The sequence below is a fragment of the Podarcis bocagei genome (assembly GCF_964188305.1).
Source record: "Podarcis bocagei genome assembly, chromosome: 8".
NCBI lineage: Eukaryota > Metazoa > Chordata > Lepidosauria > Squamata > Lacertidae > Podarcis > Podarcis bocagei.
In genome coordinates, this window is record NC_138133.1 from 2,280,742 (window position 1) to 2,298,402 (window position 17,661).

Sequence of the window (17,661 nt, forward strand, 5' to 3'; positions counted from 1 at the left end):
TGTCCTCCTCTGGGTCCCTCTACCCCCCGGGGCTTCTTCCTTCCGGGATTCTTCTGACGCTGACCCAGACCCTTCTGCCTCCTTGCGCCGGGCTTTAGGACCCGGTTCCCTTTCGGGGCTGCTCACTGCGCCGCCTTCCTCTGCATTTGAACTTGGCGCGCGCGCCCAACCTTCCACTTTCCTCTTAACCGTTTCTTCGCTCCCCGATGGAGGTGTGGCCACTCCTGACTCCTGCCCTCCCTCCTGTGGTGAGCTGCCAGCGCTTCCCTCCTGGCTCCTTTCCTCTTCCCTGCTTCCTGGCGGTGACGCTGGTCCCGATTTCCAGCTGCTCCCCCCTGAGTCTCCTCTGGCTCTATCTTCCTGGGGTGCCTCCCTAGACTCCCCCCTTGCCCTGGCCACTGGTGCTCCTTTCTGTGAATCCTCTGATTCACTGGAAAGACTGGGAGATCTCGGGTCGTCGTCATCACTCATCCTTTCCTCTGTCTCCTCCCCTTCGCTCTCTGTTTCCTCCCTTGCCCGTGCCTCTGCACCTAAACCCCTGACATCCATCCCCCCCTCGAAGCCCCCCAGTCCCCCCTCCCCTCCTTCCGGTGCTGGAGCTGGGGGCTGCTGTTGCAAAGGGGCGAACGTCGGATATCGGTCGCTTCCCGTGGCAGGCCTCCAGCGGAACTCTTCCAGGTCTTCCTCTCTGCTCTCGTTGACGACAGTCACCTCCTCTTCCATCTCTGTGCCGCCGTGCTCGAAACCAGGGTCGTCCCCGAAAATGTCCATGTCCGTCTCTCCCGCACTTCCTCCAGGCGGCGTTGCTCGGCCGGAACAGTCCAGCCACTTCCTGCGGAACTGCTCCTCCGGCCTATCGTCCCACCAATACGAGGGTTCTGAGACAGATCCCGAGGGTGACCCCTCCGGGGAACGGACGTCTCGTGTTGGTTCCTCGTCCGAGTCGAACCCCCTGAACGTGCTGTCCGAAAGCGTGGGCGTGAAAAGCCAGTCGTCGAAAAAGTCTGCTGGCATAGGTCTATGCGCGAAGAGGGCATGAAACTCGTCTTTGAGCAGAGGTTCGTCTAAAGCGTAGCCCGGCACCCAGCTGTTCGCACTGGCCGGGGTGCCCTCCCTGGCGAGAAAGTATTCTACTCCCTCTTCCCCCCATCTGGAGTCCAAAATCTCCGTGACTTCGTTGATGCGCTCCTCCTGTGCCACTCCCGCGTGCCCCGTTCCTTCTCTGAGCGGACTCGGCGCCGTTCCGGGTTCCTGGAACCTGTGCGGTGCCTTGTAGGGAGTGAGCACCGATCTGTGGAACACCGGATGCATTCTGGAACCCTCCGGAAGCGCCAGCCTGAAAGCCACCGGGTTGACCTGCTCTTCGACTTGGTAGGGCCCCAGTTGTTTATGCCCTAGTTTCTTCTTGGCCAACGACCTGGCCGGCACTGCGTGGGCTGCTAACCAGACCCAGTCTCCCACGTGGAGCTCTTCGCCAACCCTTCTGTGTTTGTCCGCTTGTACCTTGTATGCGTGTTTAGCCAGCTCCAGGTGGCGCCGCAGCTGATCGTGGACTTCCTGCAGCTCCGACGCGAACGCATCTGCTGACTGCGGCTCCCCTTCTCCCCTGCATTCCAGTCCCGGAAAGGTTCTAGGGTGCCGCCCGTTGTTGGCGAAGAACGGCGTGACGCCCGTGGATACGTGCTTCGTGTTGTTGTAGGCAAACTCTGCAAGCGGCAGGTAATCCACCCACGTCGCAGGCTGTTGGTTTGCATAACATCTCAGGTACTGCTGCATGATGGCATTGGCTCGCTCCGCTTGCCCGTTGGTCTGCGGGTGTCTCGCCGACGCCAGATTGATCTTGACGTTTAGGAAGCCCATCAGTTTCTGCCAGAAGTTCGAGATGAACTGCCGCCCGCGGTCGGACAGAATAGACCGTGGCAGACCGTGAACCTTGAACACGTGGTCTATGAACAGTTTGGTGGTTTGCTCCGCCGTGGCCACCTTAGCACACGGAATGAAATGCGCCATCTTGGAGAACAGGTCCACCACCACCAACACTGCCGTCTTGCCCCTTGAGCTGGGCAGATCCGTGACAAAGTCCAGAGCCACCCTTTCCCAAGGTTCGACCGGAGTTTGCAGCGGCTCCAACAGTCCAGCCGGCGGTTTGTGCACCGGCTTTGCCCTCTGGCAGGTGTCACACCTCGCTACGTAGTCTGCGACCTCCCCTCTCATTCCAGGCCACCAGAAATCCCTGGCTACTAATTCCACCGTCTTCTCCTTGCCAAAGTGCCCGGCCGTGGGTGCGTCGTGCAGCTGCTGTAGCACCTTGGCTCGAAGTTCGTCACCCGGCACGTAGATGGCCCCTTTACGGATGAGCAAGCCATCTCGTAGCTGGAAACCGTCGGCCGCTGCCTTGCCCCCTCGCACCTCTGCCATCTTCGTTTGTGCGAAGGAGTCCCCCTGCAACGCTCGCCGCACCGCCTCTAGGTCCACGGTCGCCGCGGCGCACGCCCACACTGTCGGTGCAAAGATGTGCATGGCGGCCGCTGGTGTTGCGTCCTCCAGATACTGTGGCTTGCGGGAGAGAGCGTCTGCCATGATGTTGGTGTCCCCCGGGACATACTCTATTCGGAAGTCGAAGTCCGCAAAGAACTCAGCCCAACGTATCTGCCTCTGGTTCAGGAACTGTGCCGTGCGCCAGTGTTCCAGATTCTTGTGGTCCGTGCAAACCTGCACCGTGTGCTTGGCGCCGATCAGAAAGTGCCTCCACGCCTTGAACGCTGCATGAATGGCCAGCAACTCCCTGTCCCATATGGTGTAGTTCTGCTCGGACTTGCTGAGCTTCCTGGAGTAAAACGCTCCCGGCCGCCACACGCCCTGCGGGTCCTTCTGCAGCAGGACCGCCCCCACTGCTCTGTCCGAAGCGTCTGTCTCCACCCTCATCGGCATGCTGGGGTTGACATGAAGCAGCTGCTCTTCCGACGCGAAGAGACGCTTGAGGGCCTGAAAGGACTGCTCCGCCTGCTCTGTCCAGATGAACTTCTTCTTCTTGGAGCTAAGGGTGTCAGTGATGGCCGCCGTCTGCATCGCGAAGCCCTTGATAAACTTGCGATAGAAGTTCGCAAAGCCGACAAACCGTTGGACCTCCTTCCGGTTGCGTGGGCTCTTCCAATCCAACACCGCTCGAACCTTGGCGCTGTCCATGGCGAGCCCCTTGGCAGACAGCTTGTAGCCCAGAAAATCCACCTCCGGCACGTCAAATTGGCACTTCTCCAGCTTGGCGTAGAGCCTGTGTTGCTTTAGCCTGCCCAGCACTTCCTTGACGTGCTTGTCATGTTCTTGCTGCGACTCCGAAAAGATCAGGATGTCATCCAAGAAACAGACGCACGTCTTGTAGAGAAGTCCCGCCAACACGTGATGCATAAATGCTTGAAAAACGTGAGCGCCATTTTGCAGTCCAAAAGGCATAACTCTGTATTCGTAGGTACCCAGTGGCGTGAACATGGCTGTCTTCCACTCATCACCTTCCCGCATGCGAATGAGGTTGTACGCCCCCCGCAGGTCCAACTTGGTGAACACCTTTCCCTTCCGTACCTTCGCCAGGAGGTCGTCGATGCGGGGCATGGGGAAGTCCGACGGCTTGGTCACACTGTTCAAAATCCTGTAATCCACTACGAGTCTTTTTTGGGGCGTGTCTCGCTTCTTAACAAAGAATACAGGACTGCCCCCCACTGCCTTAGACTCCCGGATGAAACCGCGCTCCAAATTATGATCGATGAAGTCTTTGAGTTCCTGCAGTTCGTCCTCAGACATGGAATACAGCTTCCCTTTAGGCAGCGCCGCCCCCGGCAGCAGGTCAATTTTGCAGTCATATGGTCTGTGAGGGGGTAGCCTGTCCGCCTCCTTCTCGCAGAAAACTTCCAGAAATTCTGCGTACTTGTGGGGAATCGCTTGCAGCGTGCCTAGCAGCAGCTGTGATTCCTCTTCCTCTCCTTCCTGCCTGGGTACGATGCAGTGTTCAGCACAAAAGGAAGAGCCGAAGACCAGCTGCCTCTGGAACCAAGCCATCGTTGGGCTGTGCTTGTCCAGCCAACTCATACCCAATACAATGGGCGTGTCAGACAGTTGAGTGACGTTGAAGCTGATGACTTCCCTGTGATTCCCAAGTCGCATCACCATTGGTGGCGTCTGCTTCACCACTTGCCCCCCTAGCAGCTCCCTGCCATCCACCGTGACAACCTGCAGGGGCAGTGTGGCCGGCAGCAACTGCACAGCGTGCCTGTCGACAAATTCCTGCCCTATAAAGTCCGCGTTGCTGCCGGAGTCGATGGTGATTGGCACGTCCATGGTGATTCCATTGGGCAGCTGGAGAGATGCTGTGAGCCTCACTACTGGTTTGGGCGGGAGGGGGTTCACTGGCTGTAAAATTTCTGGGGACTGCGTCACTAACACGTCTGGCTGGGCCCCAGTGCCTCTTCCTCCAGCCAGACATCGTCGTTTCCCTGCTGTGGTCCTCCCTGCTGCGTTGCTGCAGTCACCATTGCTGAGGCTGCAGTAAGCTTGTGGGGCCTCTGGGGACACTCTTTCGCCATATGCCCTGGCTGCTCACAGACGTAACACTTCCTGGTCCCTCTAGGAGGCTTCGCCTTCACTGCTGCCGGTGCTAGGGCTCTGGTTGCTGACTGAGCCCTTGCACCTCCAACCTCCATAGGTTCGGCTCCTCCTCCTGGCGGAGGCGTGGATTGCGCTCGCGCTGCTTCTCTGGGAAAGAAGGAGGGGCCCCCGGCTGGTTCGCGCCCTCCACGTCCTTCGTCCTTGCTCCACGGACGTCCTTCCAGCCTCACCCCCACAGCCAGTGCCCTCTGAACGACCTCCTGGGTGGTTCGGGGTCTCTCCCCCCTCGCTATCTCATCTTTAATCGAGTTGTGCAGTCCCTCCCAAAAGAGGTCTCTTACAGGAGCCGAATCTCTGTCCCATTCCAGGGCGCTGACCAAGGCGAAAAAGCGTGCATGATACTGTCTGACGCTGGCCCTCCCTTGTCTCAGCCCATGCACCTCCTTCCGTGCAAGATCAATGTCAATACTTGATAAGAAACACCCATCCATCGCTTTAATAAAGGCATCCGCATTCTGGAGCGCCGGATCGTTATCTCTCCATAAATTGCGCAACCATGCTTTCGCCTCCCCATGCAGATGGGACATGATGAACCCCACTCTCTCCTGTTCATCTCTAAAATCTTTATGCAACAGTTGCAGTGCGCACAGTACGTCGGCTCTAAAGTTGGGATACTGTTGCAGGTTCCCATCGAAGTGAGAGAGCAGCCCGCCTGTCCGTCTCGCCAACCCAATTCCCTCCTGCCGGGGTGGTTGCTTTGCCAGTACGTCTAACCTGACCTGGAGATCCCTGCAGGCGGCAGCTGCCTCGTCCTCTCTCTTCCTGGATGCGAGAACCTCGGCGTTCAGTTGTGCCACTGCTTTTCTGAGGTCCTCTATCTGCTGCTCAGCCGTCATGTCTCCTGCCGTTCGTGAGCTCGCTAGTGGGCGCCTGTTTCTCTCCCCTCCTCGAGGCTGCAGATGCCCACAATGTGGAGACGGAGCCTACTGTCAGAGCTGCTTCAAGATCCTAGCTCACAGAGGATCACGCTAGCCAGCGGTCATTAAGTAAAAGTCTTTATTGAATTACAGTTTCCATTCTCACGCTGCTGTCTGCAACTCTACGTCTACTAGCTAGATCGGCGAGGCTCCGTCTGAGTCTCCGCCCCGTGCGCACCAACTTAATATCCTAGCCTTGCTCCACCTTTTCCTCCTGACTGTCCTCCTCTGGGTCCCTCTACCCCCCGGGGCTTCTTCCTTCCGGGATTCTTCTGACGCTGACCCAGACCCTTCTGCCTCCTTGCGCCGGGCTTTAGGACCCGGTTCCCTTTCGGGGCTGCTCACTGCGCCGCCTTCCTCTGCATTTGAACTTGGCGCGCGCGCCCAACCTTCCACTTTCCTCTTAACCGTTTCTTCGCTCCCCGATGGAGGTGTGGCCACTCCTGACTCCTGCCCTCCCTCCTGTGGTGAGCTGCCAGCGCTTCCCTCCTGGCTCCTTTCCTCTTCCCTGCTTCCTGGCGGTGACGCTGGTCCCGATTTCCAGCTGCTCCCCCCTGAGTCTCCTCTGGCTCTATCTTCCTGGGGTGCCTCCCTAGACTCCCCCCTTGCCCTGGCCACTGGTGCTCCTTTCTGTGAATCCTCTGATTCACTGGAAAGACTGGGAGATCTCGGGTCGTCGTCATCACTCATCCTTTCCTCTGTCTCCTCCCCTTCGCTCTCTGTTTCCTCCCTTGCCCGTGCCTCTGCACCTAAACCCCTGACAACAATGTATCCTGGTGTTTCCTTTTAAAGTGTATGGAAAGGGTAGGGATAGAGGGGCCCTTTTTGGAGGGTATCAAAGCAATTTACTCGAGCCAAAGAGCTAAATTAATCATTAATAATAACTTAACAGATTCCTTTATGATTTCAAAAGGTACAAGACAGGGGTGCCCTCTGTCCCCCCTTCTGTTTATTATGGTACTGGAGATAATTACAAATAAAATAAGGGAAACACCGGAAATAAGAGGAATTAAACTTGGAGTGAAAGAATATAAATTAAAGGCATATGCCGATGATTTAGTAATATCATTAGAAGAACCATTAAAAGGGGTGGAAAAAGTTCTAGAGCTTCTTGAGGAGTTTGGAAAGCTATCTGGGTTTAAGTTAAATAAAACTAAGACAAAAATACTGACAAAGAATTTGGCTGAAGATCTAAGAATTCAATTAGAACAACAAACAGGGATTAAGGTAGTGAAAAAGGTGAAGTACTTGGGCATTTGGGTAACTACAAAAAATATAAATTTAGTGGAAAATAATTATAATAGAACCTGGAGTGAGATTAAAAAAGATTTAGACAGCTGGAGCAGATTAATACTCTCCAGGGAGGGACGAATGGCTGCCATAAAAATGAACATCCTTCCAAAAATATTATTCTTATTTCAGAATATCCCAGTAATCAGAGGCACGACAATGTTTAAGGAGTGGCAAAGGACCCTGTCCAGGTTTATTTGGCAGGGGAAGAGAGCAAGAATTAAGTTTAAACTGCTCACAGACAGGAGAGAAAGAGGGGGGTTTGCTGTCCCGAATTTGCAATTATATTATGAGGCCGCATGCCTGTGTTGGATTAAGGATTGGATAGTTTTGGAAAATCTGGATGTGTTAGACCTGGAAGGATTTGATGCTAGATTTGGCTGGCACGCTTATCTATGGCAAGATAAAGAAAGGGTGCATAAGGGATTCTCCCACCATATTGTTAGAGGAGCGTTGTTAGAGGTATGGAATAGAACTAAAAGACTGTTGGAAAAGGGCATACCTTGGTGGTTATCACCAGTTAATATCTCATCAATCAAAAATTTAAACACGGGAAACCAAAGATGGACCTACGAAGACCTCTTGATTAAATCGGATAAAGGGTGGAGAATTAAATCATATGAAGAATTAAAGGATAAGTCAATAGGGTGGCTACAGGTTCACCAAATTAATGCCCTAGGGAATGAACATAAAAAAATAGGGATTAATGAGAAAAAATCAAAATTCCAGGTGGAAATATTAGAAGGAAAGAGTAAACTTTTATCTAAAATGTACAATCAATTACTGGAATGGGATACTAAAGATGAGGAGGTGAAGGAGGTCATGATAAAGTGGGCCATAGATTTGGGATATAATTTAGAATATGAGAGATGAGTGAAACTTTGGACTAAGGATATGAAATTTACAGCATGTGTTGGCCTCCGAGAAAATATCGAAAAAATGATGTATCGCTGGCACATCACCCCTGTTAAGCTGGGGAAAATGTACAAGACTGGAGACAAAAGATGTTGGAAATGTAAAAAAAAAGAGGGCGACTTCCATCATATGTGGTGGTCATGTGAAGAAGTGAAGAGGTTCTGGGGTTCTATCTATGACAAATTGAAAAAGATACTGAAATATACATTTCCTAAAAAACCAGAGGCATTCCTTCTGGGAATGGTCGGTGAGGAGATTAGGAAAGAAGATCAAACCATGTTCCAGTATGCAATGGCAGCAGCCAGGATACTGTTGGCACAAAATTGGAAATCATCTAAGATCCCAACTATTAGTGAATGGCAAAACAAGCTATTTGAGTACTCTGAGCTAGCAAAAATGACACAGAAGATTAGGCACCAGAGTAACAAAAATTTTATTAATGATTGGAATAAATTTATATTATACATGGAAAAAAACTTAGGCAATATTAAAATAACAGTAGGTGAATTATAGAATCTGCGAAGTAAAGACAAAGGTTGAAAGAAGGAACTGCAAGAAGGTTATTAATGCGATATAGCTCAAATCGTGGTGGAGGGAAGTTAGAACGATGATATGATAATTAGTACTTTTGGAGAAATGTATTTACGTCTTGATGTTTTATTGTCTATCTTTGTTTATTTTTTTAAATTTTTTTGGTATGTTTGTGATTTTAAAATAGTGTATATCGGAAATAAAATTTAATAATAATAATAAAAAAACACAGCCTTCCCCTGATCCACGAAGCTCGTAATGAGATTCATCTGACACGACTTGTTTTTGAAAAAGCTGTGATTCTAAAATGTTTCAAGTTAAGCATATAGTTGCTGAAATCTGTAAATTTAAGCATATTTGCTATTTAAACCCTGTATTTATCCTTTATGTATATTGCTTAAGTTTGTTCTATGTGCCTTGCTGTACTTTTGCTCACTTACTGTGAGCACCTCAGTTTTCAGAACCTTGAAACTAAAAAAAGTATTTGCTGGTGAATGTAAATGTGCCATCAAATCTAATGCGCACCTTAATTTTCGCAATGTAATTTGGACAAAAAAGGTGAGCATTAATTTGAGTAAATACGGTAGTACGTTCCTAGCTGCTTTTAGCTGTGCTGTGGAATTAGTCTCATGATTCTGTAATCTCAATCCTATAATTTCAAATCCCCTTGATTTCCCCATATAATTAACCAGAAAACAATTCATTAGCTGTATAACAATACAGAATGGCGTGACTGTGAATATGCACATTTTATGTAATCTTACATGTGTGTCTTACTGTAGGTCATACTGATGTTTCAATGTGCCCAGTGCAGAATATTATTTGGAGTGAGGTAAGAGTAAGAACCCTGTCCTATGAACCGCATATATCCTGAACCAGAGAGTCTAATAGCAGGAGGACCCATTCTCCTTTCTTTCTGTGCCTCTGTGCCAGCATCTCAGAGGGCAGTTGCTGGTGGCTTGTGCTGTGCTTCCAGGACCTCTGCTACCTATGTCCAGAGGGTGGGCGCCAGAATGAAGAGGGTTCCATCAGGCCCTGTATAGCTGCTGGCTCTGGTCTGCTTCTTCAGCCTGAGTAAGCTGTCTCTCAGGCACAGGGTTGACTGAGCTGCTGATGGAGTTCCAGCCCAACACTTGACCCCTAGAGCACCAGACCTGACCCTTTTAAACTGAAAAAATCCTAATGGAAATGGATGCAGTTATTCTGAATCACTCCAGACATGAGTCTCACCTCTAACACTAACCCCAACCTCAACCCACAGGATGCCAGAACGACACTTTCAGCTCCAACATGCATGACACTCTGGATCTAGATTAGCTCCACCTTGTGTGCCTATAGTGACTGCCTGCACAATTTCCAGCATTCCCACACCAGGATCTTGGTTTTCACCCTTAGGAGTAAAAACAAAAACAAAAAACCTTACTTCCGTAGGAAAAAAAGGTGGGGGGAGCCCAGCAAGTCCCTGTGCCTGTGATAGACATGTTAAAGAATGCCTGTCAAGGCACACCATGCCTGGCACAGCAGAGACTGTGATTGAGCAAATATAATATGATACCTGCTGTCAGTTTCTGGAGTGGCAAGCCTGGGAAAAGCTCTGCCTCCCATGATAGCTAATCCACAGTTCACAGGGGCATTGACTAAGGGCCAAACTAGACAGGATGGCAGCAGATCTGTTTGTTTAAACCAGGATGCTGCCCCAGTCACATTGTAAGAGTCTGGGCCTGATTTTAACAGCAAAAGGGAATATATGAATGTGTGTATGTGATCAAAAGGTATTAGTTAAACTCTCCTCTGCCCACACTTTACCTGTGAAAGCTTCAGGACAGGCAAAAAGAAGTTCTTCCTCACACAGCCAAGAGTTAAACTATAGAATTTGTTGCCAGAGGATCTGAAGGTGGTTACCAACTTTGATGGCTTTAAAAAGGAATTAAATAAACTCAAGGAGGATAGGGCTATCAATGACTACTGGTCATGGTGACTATGATATGCCTCTGAGCACCATTTTCTGGGGAGCAGCAGTGGGGCAGGGTTATTGCTTTCATGTTCTGCTTCTGGGCTTCCTGCTTCAGCGTCTGTCTCCCTGGCCACTGATGTCCTAAGAAAAGCTCCAAAGCCAGAAGTAAGTTTAGCTGGGGGGGGGGGGGGGACTTTGGCTACAGAGATGTAAGCAGGAGGCAGGGAGAGGAGTTTGCACCTCACCTCTGTAGCCCTTTCACATCTAAATTCAGATCCCCCCAACCCAACCTTTCCACATAACTGGCTTTAAATGCACAGATCAGCTGCCATGACATCGAACTCCAGCCTCCCTCTGACAATGAGCAAGGAATGAGGTTTTGAAGCTCCTCACAATCCTAGGGGGTGGGCAGAGTTAGAGGCAGGGCTTTCTTCAGCCTGAACTCACTGGAACTTAGTTCCAGCACCTCTCAGGTGGGCACCATAAGAGAACAAGTGAGGAGTTTATGGTGAGTTCTGGCACCTCTTTTCCTAAAAAAATAGCACTGGTAAGAGGCAACGATTTATAGGGCCCATTTGCTTGTGAGGAAACGTGTTATTGTAATATATGTTCACCTACAAATAACCATGTAGTGCATAATAGGGGAACATGTATGAGAAAATAGGAAATGGCCCTGTGTTAAGTCAGACAATCTAGGTCTGCAGAGTCTACACTGATTTGTAGCAGCTCTCAAGGTTTTCCCACCAGGGAATCTCCCAGCTCTTTCTGGAGATGCCAGGAATGGAGCCTGCAACCTTCTGCATGAAAAGCAAGTGGAGCCACAGCTGTCTGAGCCTGGTAATAGAAAAACAACACCCAATACATTCTCATTCAGCTATCCTAAAAGCTATTTATCAATCCCAAAATCAAGACTGATGCAACCTTCTTCTTTAGTAAAGCAGAATATATCAAAATGTGTCTCTCTGCTACTTCTCTTTTACTGGCCATGACACAAAAGAATGCAGGGCATGTAAATCTGCCAGTTAATAGACCCAAAGAATGCTTTTCTCGGCTGAGTAAAGATGAGACATAAATTGATGATCAGCTAACCTCAGCTTGAGCAGATGCCCACAAGATTTGGTGACATCTCCATCAAAGGAAGGAAGCAACCTACAATGCGAAGCAAGCAGAGGAAAATGTGATTGTATTGGGATATTCCACAGGTAGAATCCCAAATATTGTTGACGTTAAACCTCCACTTACTCAGTGCAATTATGAAGTTTGCCAGAAGATGGCACTCTCTCCTTTCATTTGTTGAAATGCCCCCTTAATTCAAAATGTGAATCAAGTAACTACAGCAGTGGCTTCTGTTCTATTCAATTATTCAAATTAATGCCCCCCCCCCCATTTTTCATGTACGGTAGTACCTCAAGAGTCCTACAGTTGGGTTAGAAATATAATGGGAAATAAAAACATTTGGACAGGGATCCAAGGAGGCTGTTGTGTAGACAGAAAGAGCTTTGTGCTAAAGGAGAGAGGGCTCTGTGCTCCACTATTGTCAAGTGCCCACATACCACAGCATGCAGAGATCACAGGATTGAGACCTACGAAATCTCAAAAGCTAAAGGAATTGTCCAATAACAAGATGTTTAATCAGAAGCAATAGCCATTGAGTTAAATGGGATGCACTCACAAGTGTGCATAACATTGCAGGCTAAAATTTCCAGTATCTAAGGGTGATTCTTCAGTGCCCTTTCTAGCAGCTTGCCTTCGAAATGACTATCAGAACCAAAATTAATTATGCAAAACAAGGGAAATCATGCCAGTGCAGATAATTTGCATAATTTGCACATGAACCCTTTTTCTTGGAGCAGAATTTGAGCTGCCTCAGTGCTGAAATGTTATTATGTTTTTAGTGCAGAATACACAGTGACACAAGCTTCCATTCTCCTGGATTTATTCCCTAAACATGCACAGAAGCCAGAGTCCTAACAGTAAGAGTCTTAATGCCCACCCAGGACTGCATCCCTTTAGATGTTCTAAGAAACCCAGGTCCACACACGCTGCATATCTGGTTTGAGCATTTCAAGTTCACTTTGCGCTTACTTTGTGGTGAGCATATTTTTACACAGCTGCTCACGCCTTACCTTTCCACTGATTTGGATCATCCCACAGATGCATTTTTCTCTGAAAAAAATCCAGGTTTTAATTAGCCACTAAAAGCCTAACATTTACTTCTGAGTAAACTTGTACAGAATTGTGCGATACTAAAAAGAAACATCTGGTCAAGCAGGGTCGTCACAAAGCATAATGGGGGAGGGGAATGAGGTGGGAGAGTCATCATGCAGTAACGTACCACACGGGGGAAGATCACAATTTTAAATTTACAAGGAAGTGTTTACATAGGGGATTATTTTTTATAATGCCATGGTCCACTTCAAGATTTTGCCACCTCATTTTGGTACATGTGTAGATGAAACCTCAATGTTTCGGGACCATATCATCACCAAAGCAACTTACCCTACAGGATGGTTGCAATCTTAAATGAGATAACAACTGTATGGCCCTTTATATGCTACAGTGGAAATGATGGCGGGGGGCGGGGGGTGGGGGGCGGGGGGGGAGAGAGAGAGAGCTGTGCTCTAAAAGGGAATGTGCAGAGCAGGCTCTGTTCTGCATGTAGCCCTTCTGGACAATTAAAACCCCACTAAACAACTGTTTGGTGTCAACTTGTGGTGAATGTAGCCTCTTACTTGTGCAAGTTGATGGGATTTCTTTTTTTTAAAGGGCTCCACTTGCACAGCTGCAGTTGCTTGATTGGTTTGGGGTACCAAAAGTACAATTCTCTTCCAGCTGGAGATATGTGGTGGATCTATACACTGGGGGGTGGGGAGCTATAAATAAATCTGAAACGAAATTGTTATAACAAAAGAAGAAAAATGCTATGGAAAAATGCATCAATTTTTTTTTTTGCTCTCTAGTGCCATCTGGTGTTGCATGTTTATAATGCATTCAAAACACTGTTTTTTACTAATGCAGCTAAGTCCCTACATGCAGAACCATACAACCCTCAGCTAGATTCAAGGTGCTGGATTTTAAGCTTTTCTGGTTATGATTGATCATGATTCATAGGTCATGCAAAGCTCATTTTATACATGCCTGTTCACACCAGTGTATGCAGCACAGTCACCTAAGGATTCACGGTTGGATGACTGAATTTGCTTCACTGAAGAGCATTGTGTCATGTTTTGGATGCATTATTCCAGAGCCAAAATAAACATTAAAAATATTTGAAATTTTCCAAAATATATTTTGCTTGGCTTCTATATGGAATATGAAATATGAAATTCACATTTTGAATCAGAAAAACTTACTGCTTTAGATGTGTTGGCCTCTTATGATTGTTCCAGTAGTAAACTTAATCTAAATCTCACAAGCTGTCAAAAATACTAAAATACCCCTGCAAGTCATCCATCAAAGGCTGTCAGTTACTCATTAGTATTGCATGCCAAACCTCAAAACCCATTTTGTGCAAATACCATTGCATGTCAGTTATCAAAGACTGTGAAATGTAGATTTAAGACATTTCTAGGCTGCTTTCCACAAAAGCACCCAAAGCAGTCTATACGAAATATATTGAAGGTAAAGGGACCCCTGACCATTAGATCCAGTCGTGACCGACTCTGGGGTTGCGGAGCTCATCTCGCTTTATTGGCTGAGGGAGCCGGTGTACAGCTTCCGGGTCATGTGGCCAGCATGACTAAGCCACTTCTGGAGAACCAGAGCAGCACACAGAAATGCTGTTTACCTTCCCGCCGTTTACCTTCTACTTGCACTTTGACGTGCTTTTGAACTGCTAGGTTGGCAGGAGCAGGGTCCGAGCAATGGGAGCTCACCCCGTCACGGGGATTTGAACCACCGACCTTCTGATCGGCAAGTCCTAGGCTCTGTGGTTTAACCCACAGCGCCACCCGCGTCCCTACAAAATATATTAGCAATAGCTAAAAGCAGCCAACAGCTTGTCAGCAAAATGCAAGGCAGAACATAGGTTCTTACAAAAGGAGAGCAAAGGAGAACAGCTCTTCCCTTCAGGAGGCAGATCCTTCCAGAGCCCAGGCCTGAAACTACAGCAGGAAACGCCATACTCGGAGCCATCACGGTTCTAGTCTGACCCATGGAAGATACCCAAAATTGGGTTTGATCTCCCAACTGCAGCTGGTGTGTGAGCTTAAATATGGAAGTAATAAATATTTTTACATTTCAACTGACAAATACTGTAAAATACCAAATAACTGAAATAAAATATCATTGGATGTCAAATGCAGATATAAAATACTCATCAAATATTGTGAATCATATTCAGTCAACATCAAAATCCACAGAAGGGAATTCTGCAGAGTAAATTCATTCCAGCTCCAGCTCATTCACGCAGGCGCACTCACACACACTTCACTGCTTATTATTCCAATCATTAAACGATGATCATGCATAAAGAACCCGTCCCTGTCTCCAAGGATCTCACTATCCTCGTCGTAAACTGGCAAGAGAGTGTATTTTAACACAATGGCTTCATGCTTTTCACATTTAAATAATGTTTTCAAGTACATAGGTTGGCAAAGGAACATGGTTGCATTCTTTGCTCACCAGCCAGTGATGCAAGGCACAATCTATTGTGATGTTCATAATGCACAATGCATCTTCATGTGAATCATATTCATTGGTCTAACTTCCCTTTCTCTGCTTTTGAGCATATGCGCCTAGAAAAATTGTCTGCGGAACATTCATAGCCCTTAACAAAACATTATTTTTCTTCGTTACATAAATCAGGCACTGAGTGGCACCTTTTACCATTTTAAAATGGCTTCTCTCATATTAAACACAATAATGGGTTTGCCTTACAGCTTGTGTGTTATATTCCTCAGTATATTCTCTGATGTAGGGAAAAGGTGATTGTCTCTGTTATCTGTTTGCTATCTGTGGAGGGATTAGAGTCATCATGAGCCCCTCTAAGCTTTGAATAAACAATGCTTTATTGGTTCATGTCACTGAAGGCTGAACACAAATGAGCTGAGTAAGACATCAAACCATCCTCTTTGCTAAAAGCTTTGAGGGTCTGCTCTGTTGCACAGTATAAGTTGTGGACAGACAGAGCCTTAACTAATTCAGAAATTCTAACAAATGCTTAGTAGAATTTGTTTAAAATCAAGACTAGATCTTCCCTTTTTCAAGCATGCAGATGCGTAAGTCCTCATTAGTGATGGGCAATTCCAGCTCAGGAGGTTTTCTGAATGTCCCACAGGCTCCACCCCCTTCGTGTACTTAGCCTAGCCTACAAGGAACTGCTGAAATGGCAGAGGCAGGGAAAGCCCCTTCCTCCCCCTTCCTCTTCTTCCCTGGTATGCTGCTTGCTGGTATTCCAGACACCAGGAAGGAATATGGAGGAAAGCGGCGGGGGGGGGGGGGCTCTTAGGCCTCTTTTTTGCAGTCATTGCAGTTGTAGGTGCTGCCAGGCCAGGTAGTAGGCAGGCAGTTTCCATCCTGCTTGGATTAATAATAATAAAAATAAATTTTATTTATATCCCACCCTCCCCAGCCGAAGCCAGGCTCAGAGCGGCTAACAACAGTAAAATGATAAAACATTCTAAAATCATTTCATTATAAAATTAATTCCAATCAGATTAATGGCAACCATTTCCAAAGGACGGAGTCAGGCTGTGCCCTGGCCAAAGGCCTGGTGGAACAGCTCTGTCTTGCAGGCCCTGCGGAAAGATGTCAAGTCCCGCAGGGCCCTAGTCTCTTGGGACAGAGCGTTCCACCAGATCGGAGCCACAGCTGAAAAAGCCCTGGCTCTAGTTGAGGCCAGCCTAACCTCTCTGAGGCCTGGGACCTCCAAGATGTTTTTGTTTGAAGACCGTAAGGTCCTCCTTGGGACATACCAGGAGAGGCGGTCCCGTAGGTATGAGGGTCCTAGGCCGTATAGGGCTTTAAAGGTTAAAACCAGCACCTTAAACCTGATCCTGTACTCCACCGGGAGCCAGTGCAGCTGGTATAGCACCGGGTGAATGTGATCTCGCAGCGAGGACCCCGTAAGGAGTCTCGCTGCGGCATTCTGCACCCACTGGAGTTTCTGGGTCAGTCTCAAGGGCAGCCCCATGTAGCGTGAGTTACAATAATCCAGTCTGGAGGTGACCATCACATGGATCACAGTGGCTAGGTCAGGGCGAGAGAGGTGAAGAGCCAACTGCTTAGCTTGGCGGAGATGAAAAAATGCTGCCTTTACGGACGGTGCTGGCACTAATAGCGCCCCCGCAAGAGATGGGAGTTGCCCCCCCCCAATCCCATATCATCCTGACCCAGCCAAAGGACCTCTGTCTTCAAAGGATTTAACTTCAACCCACGTAACCATCCCACGTAACCATCCAGCCACAGCTTCCAAACATTGACCTGAGCTGGAGAAGAGTCCTGGGAGGATAAAGAGTCGTGATGCACGCTGGGCAAATGAATAACTCAAGCAAGAGCCCTGTTCATTTTGGAAGCATCTCTGCGCTTCGTCTTCTGCTTCCCTCTGACCCATTTCTCCACTGACACCTGCTATACCTCGGGTCATCCTCAGTGGCTCCTCCATTCCATTGCTGAGTGCCACTTCCTCTGTGGTCACACACAGTCTGCACTGTGTGGATGCCAAGTGCAGAAAAACAAAGCATACAATATTGGAATTCAACTTCCCAAGAATGCCAGCTTTCAGTGGAAAAGGGGAAAGAGAAGAAGTATTAGTAGAGGTGGAGCAGGATTATTTCCAGGAATTATATAGTTACCAACTTCAAATACATTTTGAGCTCTGCCTAATGAAACAGCAGAATCCGGAAAGGCACCTCTTGTGTGTGCTATATGCTAGGATGCTGGTAGCGCTTTGGTCTAAACCACTGAGCCTCTTGGGCTTGCCGATCGGAAGGTAGGTGGTTCGAATCCCTGAGACGGGGTGAGCTCCCATTTCTCTGTCCCAGCTTCTCCCAACTTAGCAATTCGAAAGCATGCCAGTGCAAGTAGATAAATAGGTACTACTGTGGCAGAAAGGTAAACAGCGTTTCCATGAGCTCTGGTTTCTGCACAGTGTCCCATTGCGCCAGAAACGGTTTAGTCCTGCTGGCCACATGACCCAAAAAGCTGTCTGTGGACAAACAGTGGCTCTCGCTTCAGGCCAAGGGAGCGCCACACCCCATAGTCGCCTTTGACTGGACTTAACCGTCCAGAGGTCCTTTACCTTTACCTTACATATGCTAGGATAGGATCTATTTATTAGATATTAGAATCATAGAATCATAGAATCATAGAATCATAGAATCATAGAATCATAGAATCATAGAATCATAGAATCATAGAATCATAGAGTTGGGAGAGACCACAAGGGCCATCGAGTCC

The 17,661-nt window shown here is 48.2% G+C and overlaps 1 long non-coding RNA gene across 1 annotated transcript; it reads right to left on the bottom strand.

The window, feature by feature from the left end:
- Positions 1-11,231: 11,231 nt before the first annotated feature.
- Positions 11,232-14,839, bottom strand: LOC308593562. The gene is made up of 5 exons (XR_014011007.1): positions 14,740-14,839; positions 12,996-13,114; positions 12,763-12,817; positions 12,390-12,429; positions 11,232-11,412 (listed from the first exon to the last, which is right to left on the bottom strand). It is a non-coding gene; the product is annotated as an uncharacterized lncRNA (long non-coding RNA).
- Between the last annotated feature and the right edge of the window lie 2,822 nt (positions 14,840-17,661).